The following is a 15,117-nucleotide window of genomic DNA, read 5'->3' as shown; positions in this document are numbered from 1 at the left end:
ACATCTGTCATGGTCCTCTTTGAAAATGAAGGACAAACAACAACAACAACAGCTTAAAAAATACTTGGTGAATTAAATTGCACAAAGTGCTTGGCCATTAGTTGCAGAGCTGGGACTCAAAACCCAATTCTCAGAAATTAAGTCCAGTGCTCATTTCTTTCTCTCTTATTGCTTTTTATATTGAAAGGACTCCAGTGGAGTCTTCCTTTCTAGTTGAAATCACTCCATTAATGGTTACTCTTTGAATCAGCATTCACCCAATTCTGCATCCATTTAAGTAACCCTTATCCCTCCACCTTTTCCACAGAACATCAAGAAAACTCATGCCAAGTGTTTTCCAATATCTAGGCAAACTATAGATATGGAATTACCCAGATTAGTCATATGTATGTGTTTGTATTGTAATTTCTGATGTCTTTTTGTGTGTGTTTTGTTTTGATCAGGCAGTAAGGGTTAAGTGACTTGCCCAGGGTCACACAGCTAGTAAGTGTCAAGTGTCTGAGGCCGGATTTGAACTCAGGTCCTCCTGAATCCAGGGCTGGTGCTTTATCCACTGCACCACCTAGCTGCTAATTTCATCAGTATAAGACAATCCCAGTGAAGAAATTCCCTCTACTTGTTCAAATAAGCAACTATTCTGCAATGAACAGAGAATTGTCTGGGTTACAGAGATGCTAAGTGACTTCACCAGAGTCACACAGACAGGACTTGAAATTGTCTTCTTGAAACTGACTTCAGCTCTCTATCCACTACTCCATACTGCCTCTTACCAAGCTAATAATAATGCAGTCACAAAAGGAAATGAGATTTAACTGGTATGACCTTTTCTTAATGAAGTTACACTGGCATTTTGGGGAATCTTGGCTTGTGAGGTATTCCAGAATTTTGCCAAGTAAACTCTATACTCTTCTACCTGAAAAAACAAACAAACAAAGACATTTGGCCCTTTCTAATCTTTGTAGTACCTCTCCATTTCTTTACAAAGTTTCAAGGATCAGTGACAACAGTTTGAGAATTACATCTTCTAGGTCTTTCATTGTGGTTGGATGTAGTTCAACCAGGCCAGGTGCCTTGAAATCATCGAGGGCACCTGAGTTCTCTCTTACTATCTCCCTACTCATCTTCAGTATTAATTTCCTATGAGCAAATCTTGTTCTGTTCTTTCCAGTCCAAAGGTCATTCTTCTTAGCAGAGGCAAAGTAAGAACTGGACAACTCAGCTTTCTTTCCATCACTGGTGGAAGTTATGCTCTTTATCCAGTGAAATATTACTACTTTTCCTTTGATTCTCCTTTTCCCCTCTAATATAGCTAAAATCATCCCTTTTTCATTGTTCTTTGCTTTCCTCACCAGCTTCTGCTTATTCCCCAACTTTAGCAATACTCATAGGATCATACCACACATTTAGATTCCCAGAAAACCTGCAGCCTCAGACCCAAATACCAAACCTCAGGTTGGAAAGATTGAGACACAGGCAAAGGGCTAATGCTCCTTTAACATAAGCCTCAGACAACTAACAGGAAAAGGTCCTTAAATGTCAGGACAGAGGCAAGGCTGAGTGCATACTCAATATGTATATCTTCTACTTGTACCTTATTTCCTAACCCTCTTGGGGCATAATTACTGACCAGGTGCCACATTTTAATTCAGTACAGTCTCTGCAGACCCAGACTTCGGCCTAAGTTCTATACCACACTAATGCCTAGCTCCCCGGTATTGAGAACATCTTTCCATCACAGTGTCCTAGAAGCAAGAGGCTTCAAACAATTGGCATATTTGACTAGCAAGTTTGTACTTTCTGCTTCTCCAATTGAGATTCAGAAACACTGTCTCCTAGAAGCACCCCTCACCCCTACTTCTCCCTTTACTCTTCTCCCCAACCACCTCAATCTTACCCCTCCAGTGTGCCTTTCTGCCTCTGGCCTCTTTGTCCATCATTTCCTCCATATATCAATGCCCTACCCCCAGCTCCACCAATAATTGAAGCTGCACCACTAAGTAATGCTTCTTTATTCCTATCAAACTCTTCCTATCTTCTTGCTTTCACCAAAATCTGACTGTTTCTGGAAGACACTGGCCATCCTTTCTAGCGATGACCTTTATTCTATTATCCCTTCCCTCTCATCCCCAGCCCAACTAACTGGAATGGAAAAAGGAATTGATAAGCTGCTGTTCCCCATTGCTATTTCCTTCAGCAATCTCTCCTCTTCCCAAGTTTCATCTATCCAATTATAGTTTAGCCCAGCTCTTTGTTCCCGTGATCTACAGGCAAAAAAAGGAAGCTGAAAAGCATGGGGAAGAGGGGGAGAAAACATAACCCTTGCAAGGGAGAGAGAGATCCAGAGTCAGTAGTAGGGCCTAGAGAGAGGAAGGAAGGAGTAAACATGGCTAACCTGCTTCCTTCCTTAAAATGTTGTTTTTTGTCCTTCATTCTCTTCTTTCTTTCTTTTTTTGTGGGGCAATAAGGGTTAAGTGACTTGCCCAGGGTCACACAGCTAGTAAGTGTCAAGTGTCTGAGGCTGGATTTGAAGTCAGGTCCTCTTGAATCCAGGGCCAGTGCTTTATCCACTGCACTACCTAGCTGCCCCCAAAGTCAAAGCACTTTTTTTTGGTGGGGCAATGAGGATTAAGTGACTAGCCCAGGGTCACATAGCTAGTAAGTGTCAACTGTATGAGGTCAGATTTGAACTTGGGTCCTCCTGAATCCAGGGCCAATGCTTTTTCCATTGTACCACCTAGCTGCCCCTTGTCCTTCATTCTTGAAGAGGACCATAACATCAGGGTGATATGACTTGCACTGAATTGGATTTAAGTGAGGGAGAGCTGTGCAAGGTTACTAATGTCCCTCTCTCCTCCAGAGCCATCTGGGTCCAGTGGCAAGATATATATCAGGATGACTGGAGATGGCCCCAGATGTTTAAGGCATTTGGGGTTAAGTGACTTCTAAAGGGGCACACAGCTACTAAGAGTCTGAGTTCACGTTTGAACTCAGGTCCTCAACTCCAGGGTCTACCACTGTGCCATCTAGCTATCCCCTTAAAATAAAGCTCCAGAAGGAATTTAGCAATCAGATTAAGGGTCTGCAGGGGTGGGAGGATCTTCCAGGGAGAGAAGACCGCTGAAATTCGGTAAAGATAGAAATCTGGAGAGTCAGGAATGGTGCCCAGAGAAGAATGAAAGATGGAAGATTTTCATCCAAATGCTTTTCATCAGGCCTCCCTGTTTCGGTTCCTTGATTTCCTTATACAATCCCATCATCTTAATGATGTAACCATCCGTGGTACTCCTCTACATCCCTTTTATGTATCCTGTTCTTGAATAAAGAATGTATTTCCAAACTCACAGGTCTCATCTCATCATATTTTGCCAATAGCTATGAGGTTAAATTTGCCTCCTCTCTTTAGTCTGTCTGTCTTTCTTTCTTTCTTTCCTTCCTTCCTTTTTTCTTTTTCTTTCGTTCCTTCCTTCCTCCTATCCTATCCTTCCTTCCTTCCTTCCTGTTTTCTTTTCTTTTTCTTTTTTCTTAATTTCTTCCTTCCTTTCTTCCTTTCTTTCTTTCTTCCTTTCTTTCTTTCTTTCTTTCTTTCTTTCTTTCTTTCTTTCCTTCCTCCTATCCTATCCTTCCTTCCTTTTTTCTTTTCTTTTTCTTTCTTTCTTAATTTCTTCCTTCCTTCCTTCCTTCCTTCCTTCCTTTCTTTCTTTCTTTCCTTCCTCCTATCCTTCCTTCCTTCCTTTCTTTCTTTCCTTCCTCCTATCCTTCCTTCCTTTTTTCTTTTCTCTTTCTTTCTTTCTTTCTTTCTTTCTTTCTTTCTTTCTTTCTTTCTTTCTTTCTTTCTTTCTTTCTTTCTTTCTTTCTTTCTTTCTTTCTTTCTTTCTTTCTTTCTTTCTTTTTTGCCAAGCAATGAGGGTTAAGTGACTTGCCCAGGATCACACAGCTAGTAAGTGTCAAGTGCCTGAGGCTGGATTTGAACTCGGGTCCTCCTGATTCCAGGGCCAGTGCTTTATCCACTGTGCCACCTCGCTGCCCCCCCCCCCCCGTCTTTGGTATGTCTAAGTGACATTTCCTTTATAGAGGGAGAGGATCTGGTTTGTTATATTATAAGCTCATTATTGCTACTTATATTCTCAGTGCATAATTACAATATAAGAATAAAATTAAATACATCCATTATAGTCTAAGCAAACTTTATAAGTGATCAGAATGCTCTTTAAAAGTTTATCCTCATTTCATATTCATTGAGCTCCACTGAGTACAATCTGAAAAATTTTAAAAAGAAAAAGCTGTGGTACCTGTCCTCCAAGACTTTATACCAATTTTTTGTGCTCAGTTCTGACCTTTATTTTAAGGCCTCATGCAGGGGGTTGATCAGTTCCCTGATCAACTTGCTGAGTTTATGGGAAGGTAAGGTTTTGTTTTGTCTTATTTTTAGATTTGGTGTCTTATCAATTGGGGATAAATAACTTGCTTGCAACTGTTTGAGTCAAAGTCCCCCTTTTCTGTGGGCTAATATGCAAAAATGTACCTCTTTTTGCCTTTTTTTCCCCTTTTCAGAGGATAGTATAGAGAAAAGCTTCTTAAACTGTGGGTTCCAACCTCATATGGGGTCACATAATTGAATGTGGAGGTAGAGAAAAATAATTGGCAGCTGTAAAAGGTTATGTGTACCTGTACCTATATACCTGAGGTCATGTGAAAATTTCTTTGGTGAAAAGGGGTCATAAATGGAAAAAATTTAAGAAGTCCTGGACTAAAGAACCACAGAGATAAGAGTGGACTTAGGCCCCTGGGGGAGATGGGGGAGGGGGGGACTACTGGTCTTCCATGGGAATCACACTAACTGGCTTCCTTGGGGAGAAGCAAATAAGAGTTGTTTGAGCTCCCATCTATTCATCCCAAGAATTCATCTTTCTTTCTTTCTTTCTTTCTTTCTTTCTTTCTTTCTTTCTTTCTTTCTTTCTTTCTTTCTTTCTTTCTTTCTTTCTTTCTTCTTTCTTTCTTTCTTTCTTTCTTTCTTTCTTCTTTCTTTCTTCTTTCTTTCTTCTTTCTTTCTTCTTTCTTTCTTTCTTTCTTTCTTTCTTTCTTTCTTTCTTTCTTCCTTTCTTTCTTTCTCTCTTCCTTCCTTCCTTCCTCTCTCTTTCTTCCTCTCCTCTCTCTCCCCCTTTCTTTCCTCCTCTCTTCATTTTTTGTCTTTATTTTTAACATTCATTTAAAATTTTTTTAATTTAAAAAATTATTTCCTTCCCTCCGGCCCCTCCTCCATCCACCAAGAAAGCAAACAATATGTTATCAATTATACACTTGAAGTCATGTAAAACATATTTCTATATTAGCCATATTGGATGGGGGCTGTAGGAAAGCAAGAAAAATAAAGTGAAAAAAGTACTCTTCAATCTGCACTCAGAATTCATCATTTCTCTCTTTGGAGGTAGACAGAATTTTTATCATGGCTCCTTTGGAATTGTCTTAGATTGCCTTTATCAGAGTAGTCATGTTGATCACTGTTACAATTTTGTCATTACTGTGTACAATGTTCCCCTGGTTTGGCTCACTTCCCATTGCATCAGTTTATATATGTATTCCAAAGTTTTTCTGAAACCACCTTCTTGTCATTTCTTATAGCACAATAGTATTCCATAATAATTACATACGACAGCTTGTTCAGCCATTACCCACTTGATGGGCATCCCTTCAATTTCCAATTCTTTGCCACCACAAAAAAGAACTACTCTAAATATTTTTTTGTACAAATAGGTCCTTTTTCCTTTTCTTTGATCTCTTTGGGATACAGACCTATTAGTAGTATTGCTGGGTCAAAAGGTATGCACAGTTTTATTGCCCTTTAGGCATAGTTCCAAATTGTTCTCCTGAATGGAGACCAGTTCACAATTCCAGAAATGGTGCATTAATGTGCCTATTTTTCTACATTCCCTCCAGCATTTGTCATTTGCTTTTTCTGTTATGTTAGCCAATCTGATAGGTGTGAGGTGGTACCTCAGAGTTGTTTTAATTTGTATTTCTCTAACCAATAATGATTTAGAACATTTTTATGTGACTATTGATTAATTTTATTTCTTATGAAAACTGCCTGTTCATATCATTTTGACCACTTATCAATTAGGGAATGGCCCTTATTATCATAAATTTCAGCCCAAGGGGGCATCTAGGTGGTGCAGTGGATAAAGCATTGGCCCTGGATTCAGGAGGACCTGAGTTCAAATCTGGCCTCAGACACTTGACACTTACTAGCTGTGTGACCCTGGGCAAGTCACTTAACCTTCATTGCCCCCCAAACACACACATACACACGCAAAAATCAGCCCAAATATTGAATGCCTGGACCCCAAATTCATGTATCTAGTCTTGAAGGGGCAAAATCAGAGGCACATTGGAATTGCAAATGCTCTCACAACCACATGAATTTAGGAGAGGGGAACTATGCAGCCAAAAAGCAAATGTTTGTAAATTCCAGCTAAAGAGCAATTGGATCATAGATTTAGAGTTGGAAGGGACCTCAGAGGCCACATCATGTAACTTCCTAATTTTACGGATGAGGAAACTGAGGGTCAGAGAGTTTAAATGATTTACCCAAGTTCTAGTAAGCATCAAAAGCAGGGTTTGAACTCAAGTTTTGGACCCATCCAATTCAGTGTCAGTCCTCTTTCCACTGTAACTTCTGTGCCTTTGATGCTAGCTTTGGAATTGCCTCCTAGAAACAAAAGTTTTAAAGTTTGGAGACCTAACCTCCTAGAGAGAAAAGAGGAGTACCTGGGAACACAATCCTCTTGGAAAGAGAAGATTCAAGGATGAAGCTGCCTATTGAGAGAAGGGAAAAATTCCAATACCTAAGTCAGGTGAGAAGTCATCTCAATTGGATTGAGAAAGCAGAGGTATGAACTAGGTATGAATAATGCCAAGATAAATGGCATGTATACATCCAAACACTAGCCCAACTTCAGAAAAGTTCATCAAGCCCTTAGTCATAAAATTTTTTTAGTCACTGCATCCTCTAAGAGTTCAGTAAAGTCATTTGGGGATTGTGATTTGCATCAGAGGAGGAAGTATTTATGGAAAAAAGATCATGGACCTTTAAACTATTAAAATAGGATTTTCTTATTTAATACTAGAAATCTGAAAGGGGAATATGCTTTTTTCCATCCCAATATAGAACTTCTTCTTAAACAGTTCCTAAAAGGGGACAAAGGGAAGAACTCCAATTATACAAATCCATCTCATAATTCTTGGTTTTGAAAGTTAATACTAAAATAAAATATTGATTATTGACATGTGTTGAGTGTCAAATATTCCCAATGTTGGAAAGATTGGGGTTAACTTTTCTTAAAAGTGTTATCATTCATTTTGGTTATGCTGCTAAGTCTATACAGCATGAAGACATGGAGATTTGATCTTTTGTTTTTCCCATCAGTGTTGGCAGTAAAACTGGATAAATCAGGCCTTAAAACAGATTTTCTTTTTGGCCTGAGTTACTCCAATAATCAGAATTTTCTTGACCTAAATAGTAAAGTCTTCACAGTTGGAGGAAGTCTTTTATCCTTTCACTTTCCTCAATACAATGAAAAAGAAAAGAAAAGATGCTAGAAGTGTTAAGGTGGTCTTGAGTGGTTTGATCTTTAAAGTAATGCTCAAGAAATTAGACTGACTAAAGGTGTTTACACTTTGGTCTCTACCTCCATTTATTTCTTCTGAGAGAAGAAAAAATCCCCAAGAACTGATGTTTGGTCCTCATCCATCAACCTTCCCTTTCCCCTAAATCATGAAGATCTGGGGCAGCTAGGGGGCGCAGTGGATAGAGCACTTGCCTTGGAGTCAGGAGTATCTGAGTTCAAATCCGGACTCAGACACTTGACACTTACTAGTTGTGTGATCCTGGGCAAGTCACTTAACCCCAATTGCCTCACTGGGAAAAAAAATCATGAAGATCCAAGCATTGTTAGTGAGTGTTAGAACCCCATTATGGCATAGTGTCAATGTTTCTGAAGAAGGCAGGCTACAGATCCAGCCATCAACCTTCCATAAGCTGGGAAAATTCTGGTGCCATAGTCCTGAGACTATAGAAAAGAGTGGTCTCAGGCAACATTGTGAAGAAAACAACCTCTTTGGCATCCTTCCACCTTGCCTTTCAATACTCACATATAAACTCACAAGCTTTAACTTGCATGTCTTGGGCTATATATGGAAAACAGGAAGAAATAAAAGAGAGAGGGAGAGAGACAGAGAGACATAGAGAGAGCAGGAGGGAGGGAGGGAGAGAAAGAGAGAGAGAGAGAGAGAGAGAGAGAGAGAGAGAGAGAGAGAGAGAGAGAGAGAGAGAGAGAGAGAGAGAGAGAGAGAGAACGTTCAGATTAAAATAACCTCTGGGAGCCAGAAGCTTTTGGGTTTTGTTTTTGTTTTTATTAAAACACATTCTTGGGGCAGCTAGGTGGCGCAGTGGATAGAGCACCGGCCCTGGAGTCAGGAGTACCTGAGTTCAAATCTGGCCTCAGACACTTAACACTTACTAGCTGTGTGACCCTGGGCAAGTCACTTAACCCCAAATGCCTCACTTAAAAAAACCAAAAAATAAACAAACAAAAAAACACATTCTCCTAGTCTTCCTTGTCCTTCTGGTGCATGGTAAAGTCCGTAGGTAGACACATGTAACACGCAATCCCACTAACTACCAGTAATAGGATGTGGCCTTAAATGGGAGCTACTTCCAAGGGACTGACATCATATAAATATGAGACTGCAACATTTTGTGCTTAAGGCGACACGTGACTTAGGAAAATTAGATCATTGGCATCTATTGCCTTCCTGCTTATTTTGATGATATGAATTCCAAAATGAGTATAGAAGTAAACAGTGGGGAAATAAATGTATAATTTAAGTGTAAGTGGGTATATCTACCTAAATGGGAAGCGTGTTTACATATATATATATATATGTATATATATGTATATATATATGTATATATATCCTTGATAAAGGTTTATAATTGGATTATATGTGATATGAGGAAGCAGAGTTAATAGAGATAGGTGTGATAGAGGGTAAACATCAGGTGATACATTCTTATATATGGATATTATTCAACTGTGAGTCAAGGCTTTCCAACAATTAGAACTATTCAAAAGGTCAATGGGCTGACTCAGGATGAGTGAGTAAAGAATATCTTCTTTGAGCTTTCTAAGCCTACTAAAAATTTTCAGACAAAAACTATTTTACTTCTTGTGGATGGCATAAAAGGGATTTCAGTTCAAGTATGGATAAGTTGAACTCCAAGTCTAAGGAGTTTAAGTAGTTCAGTCTCTAAGAATAATTGGGTTAGTAGAGAAAATAGGAAATAACTGTACTATATCTCTGATTCCAATTAAGATCGAAGGCTGACATTGTGCTTATTCAGCTGATGGCTGATCTCATCTAAGTCATGCAAAAAAGATGCTTAAAATTATTGCTAGATAAAATGAGTAAATGAGAACAATTCAATTTGCCACTTAAAGCAACCCTAATTTGAGGGTTATTGATGGATATGGATTTAAGGCTTCTCTCTCTCTCTCTCTCTCTCTCTCTCTCTCTCTCTCTCTCTCTCTCTCTCTCTCTCTCTCTCTCTCTTTCTCTCTCTCTCTGCCTCTGTATCATTCTTTAAATTCTTTTCATATGCTAAGAGATCAACTCTAGGCAGCTGGGTAGCTTAGTTGTTAGACTGTTGGTAGACCTCAGTTCCATCCTACCTCAGACATTTACTGGCTACATGACTTTGGGCAAGTCACTTAATCTCTCTCAACCTCAATTTCGGCATATCTAAAAATGGGGATAATAATATCACCTACTTCTCTGTGTTGTTGTTAGGATCGAATGAGATGATTATGTAAAGTCCTTTGCAAGTCTTAAGAACACCAGGGAAAACACTGATTGCAGTGGTGCAGCAGCAGCATGGTCATCATTATCATCAACTATTAGTTCAAAATGAAGGGTAGTACAATGGGAATGGAAATGTCTACCCAGCTACTGTTTTCTTGCTCTTTAGACGATATACAATTTGATAACATGTACACACAAGTAGAATTTATACAGCATTCATACTAAGCCTACCATCATGAGAGGTCCCAATTATTGAAGTATAAATCTTCATCCAGAGTATGCTGGGGACAGTCGGAATGGGCTCTGAGAGTCAATTGTTTAATTTTCAGTGTGAGCAATTATGCCTCAGAAATTGGTAAGCACTACAAATCATAGCTTGATTTATTATTGTTTTGTGGATCGTCTAGACTTAAGGAAGTGATGGAGAAGATGTTGGTGCCAATTACTCTTAAAAAATGTATGTGAGGGGCAGCTAGATGGCGAAGTGGATAGAGCACCAGCCCTGGAGTCAGGAGTACCTGAGTTCAAATTCGGCCTCAGACACTTAACACTTACTAGCTGTGTGACCCTGGGCAAGTCACTTAACCCCAATTGCCTCACTAAAAACCAAAACCAAAAAAAAAAAAAAAAAGTATGTGTACACTGTTGGGGGTGGGGGAGAGCCAGTTGTCAAACATTTATTAGCACATGCCTGCCTATCCCCCAATATATACGTCTGTTTGCTACCTCTTCTGGTTTGTATACATTCACATTTGTAACCTCTCCACATCAAATGTTCATACATATACTTCAATATCATACGTCACACAAAAGGAGATGGTTTCATGAACATGACAAACAAGATAACCACACGAAAAGAGAATCGCTCTGAAGAGTTGCTAGATATATTGGACTTTGTGGATACCATGTGTGTGTATTGTTTATTTTATTCTAAACTTAAGAAATAAAACAAGCATTTCCATATCATAATGATGTGGGGTAGAATTTAGGGTCAGATTGATCGTGAGTCGTCCCAAAAGAATGACAAGACTCAGTGACTCAGTTTCCCAAGTTTTATTGCAATACTGTGAGTGACCACAGGGAGAGAACCAGAATAGTGGAAAGGTATCTCTTGAATAGGGAGAGGAAAGACAGTTATATTTAGTAGAATTGAAAAAAAAAAAGGATGATTGTACATGAAAGTACAAATCTATTATGTACAACTTGCTATTCCTTTTAAATATATGGTAAAGTTATCATATAACTTTCTTCTCTTCCCTCCCCCACCCTATAATGTGCTTCTATATACATATGTTGTATTATTGTTATTCAGTTGTTTCAGTCATGTCTGACTCTCCATGACTCCATTTAGGGTTTTCTTTTTTGTTGTTGTTGTTGTTGTTTTTTAGTGAGACAATTGGGGTTAAGTGACTTGCCCAGGGTCACACAGCTAGTAAGTGTTAAGTGTCTGAGGCTGGATTTGAACTCAGGTCCTCCTGACTCCAGGGCCAGTGCTCTATCCACTCTGCCACCTAGTTGCCCCTAGGGTTTTCTTGACAAAGATTCTAGAGTGGTTTGCCATTTCTTCCTCCAGTTCATTTTCAGATAAGGAACTGAAGCAAAAAGAGTTAAGTGACTTGCCCAAGGTCACACAGTGAATCAGGGTTTGAGGCTTGATTTATTTATTTATTTATTTTTTTAAGTGAGGCAATTGGGGTTAAGTGACTTGCCCAGGGTCACACAGCTAGTTAAGTATTAAGTGTCTGAGGCCGGATTTGAACTCAGGTACTCCTGACTCCAGGGCCGGTGCTCTATCCACTTCGCCATCTAGCTGCCCCTTGAGGCTTGATTTAAATGCAGGTTTTCCTGTCTCCAAGCCCTGCACTGTACCATCCTTTGTGCCACCTAGCTGCCCCAATGTAATGTATAACATAATAATACACATAAAAGATTTCATAAATGTTAAAATTCTATATTATCTATTTTTTTTCTATATTATCTATTTTATGATTAATTGATGCACACCCATAATACCTCTTTCTCTGGAAGATTGAGGTTGGTGGATCACTTGAATTCAGGAGTTCTAAGCTACAACAGGACTTAAGTAGGGCATGGAGATCAGAGTGGAATGCTATTGTATTCTAGGAACCTCAAGGAAGCCATGATGGCTGGGTTGTAGAGTAGGTGGAGGAGAGCAGAATGTCAAAGAACTAGAAAGGTAAGAAGGAGTTAGGTTGTGCCAAACATTGACTTTATATGCCAAGCATAGAACTTTATCTTTAATTCTGGAGGTAACTGAGAGACACCGGAGTATATTGTGTAAGGAGATGATGTCGTCAGACCTATGCTTCAGGAAAATCTCTTCCATAGCATTTACTATCTGTGGGCAAGCCATTTCACCCTGTTTGCCTAAATTTCCTCATCTGTAAAATGAACCAGAAAAGGAAATAGCAAACCACTCCGGTATCTTTTCAAGAAAACCCCAGGGGGCAGCTAGGTGGCACAGTGGATAAAGCACTGGCCCTGGATTCAGGAGGACCTGAGTTCCAATCCAGTCTCAGACACTTGACACTTACTGGCTGTGTGACCCTGGGCAAGTCACTAAACCCCCATTAGCCCGCAAAAACAAACAAACAAAAAAAGAAAAGAAAAGAAAACCCCAGATGAGGTCACAAAGAGTCAGACACTACTGGAAAATAACTGAATAACAACAAGCTGAATGGAAGATGGATTGTACTTGGGGGAAACTTGCAACCTCATTGTCACCCTTGACTTCTTACTTTCTTCACCTCAGCAAATGAACGACAATCTGTTGCCAAGACCTGTAGATTTTGCCTTTGTAACATCTCTTCCATCTGCTTTCTTCTCTCCCCTGACACTGCCACCACTCTGATGAAGACCTTTATGACCTCACACCTAGACTATTGCATTGCCCTTCTGGTGGGTATGCTCATCACATCATCTCTCCCCACTCTGTTTCATCTTCCACTCAGCTGTCAAAGTGATCTCCCTAAAGTACAGGTCTGACCATGTCACTCCCTCCCCCACCCCCCATCCCCAACCCAGTGCAAAAAACTCCAATGACTCCTTACCACCTCTGGGGTCAAATGTAAAATCCTGTTTGGAGTTCAGAGCCCTTTATAAGCTACTCTGCCTACCTTTCCAGTCTTCTCACACCTTTCCCCATACACATAACACAGTGAAACTGGTATCTTTATTATTTCTCAAACATTATACTCCCATCTCCTTAGTCTGAGATTTTCACTGACTGTTCCCATACTTGAATGTTCTCTCTCCTCATCTCTGCTTGCTGGTGTCCCTGGCTTGCTTCAAGTCCCAACTAACATGTCACTTTCTATAGGAAGCTTTTCTTGATTTCTATTAATTCTAGAGCCTTTGTTTTGGTGATCATTTCAAACATAGGCTATAGGATAAGTTTGAAATAATCACCAGAAGAAAGGTACTGGAATTAAGAGAAATCAAGAAAAGCTTTCTATACTGTTCATTCCTATACTGTTACTGTTCAATTAACTCATCAACAAGTTTATAGATATATATATGTGTGTGTATATATATATATATATATATATGCATGTATATATATATGACTTCACAAATCAACAAGCTTATATATGTATATGCTTGTTGATGGGTATATATAAGCTTGTTGATGAGTTAATTGAACATTAACAAACATATAGGGGCAGCTAGGTGGCACAGTGGATAGAGCACTGGCCCTGGATTCAGGGGGACCTGAGTTCAAATCCTGCCTCAGACACTTACTAGCTTTGTGCCCCTAGGCAAGTCACTTAACCCCAATCACCTCACCAAAAAAACCAACCAACCAACCCCATATATGTGTGTATGTGTATAAAGGCTACACATAGGATATATATATATATATATATATATATATATATATATATATATATATACACACACACACATACACACACACACACATATATATAGGATTATATATACATATATAATATAATTGTTTGCATTAGACTTTGAGCTTCTTGAGAGCTGGGACTATCTTTTCCTATTCCTTTTACTCAGGTCTTAGCACATTGTTGTTGTTCAATCATTTTAATCACATCCAACTCTTCATGATTCCATTTGGGATTTTCTTGACACAGATACTGGAGTGCTTTGCCATACCCTTTACAGATGAGGAAACTGAGGCAAACAGGGCTAGGTGACTTGCCCAGAGTCATATAACTAGTAAGTATCTGAGGCTAGATTTCAACTAACAAAGATGAGTCTTCCTGACTTCAGGCCCTGCACTCTATCCACTGCTTCACCTAGCTGCCTATATTACCTGCCACTTAATAGTAGATATATAGTAGGCACTTAATAAATGCTTATTGACTAACTGAATGAATGAACAAATGATAAAACATTTATTAAGCAGTTACTATGTGTCAAGCACTGTGCTAATTCCTGGGGACACAAACAGAAAAAGCCAGAAAGTCCCTTTTCTCAAAGATCTCATTCTTATTGGGGAAGAAGACACATAAAATAAATTTCAGTTGCAAGGTGGTTGGAAAGCTCTAAGTGTCCTTTGGTTGCCTCATTGGGTCAGATGACAGTGCAGGGGGGACTGGATGGCATAACAGCAAGGAAGATGGTAAGACAAGGACACCTAAGGATACTTTGGCAGGGAAGACAGTAAGGCCTGGTGATCTATGTCACTGGAAGGAATAGAATTGATGGTTCCCATCTCTTCCTAGCCATGGGAGCAGGCAAGCTTTCTTGACATTCTAGGCAGTTAAACATACTGCACCTTGAGTCAGCAAAAGTTCAAGTCTGGCCTTGGACTCTAATTAGCTGTTGTCTGCCTCCATGTCCTCGTCTGTAAAATAGGGATAATATCGGGGGCAGCTAGGTGGCACAGTGGATAAAGCACCAGTCCTGGATTCAGGAGAACCTGAGTTCAAATTCGGTCTCAGACACTTGACACTTACTAGCTATGTGACCTTGGGCAAGTCACTTAACCCCCATTGACCCACACAAAAACAAAACAAAACAAAAAAATGGGGATAATATCAGTCCCCCTTCCAGGAATGTGGTGAGGGCAAAAGGAGATAATAGTTGTAAAGCACATAGCAAACATTAAACACTACATAAATTATTATTATCCTTGTCATTGTTATGCAGACCAGATGAGTTAGAATTGAAAGACTAGGTAAGAGGTGATAGATTAGGTGCTGAAGTGGGGTGATGGTTGTGTGAGTAAAGAGAATGTGGTGAAGAAAGGTAATGAAAGAAATAACA

This window comes from Dromiciops gliroides, chromosome 3, assembly GCF_019393635.1.
Source record: "Dromiciops gliroides isolate mDroGli1 chromosome 3, mDroGli1.pri, whole genome shotgun sequence".
Classification (NCBI taxonomy): domain Eukaryota; kingdom Metazoa; phylum Chordata; class Mammalia; order Microbiotheria; family Microbiotheriidae; genus Dromiciops; species Dromiciops gliroides.
This window is presented reverse-complemented; position numbering follows the sequence as displayed.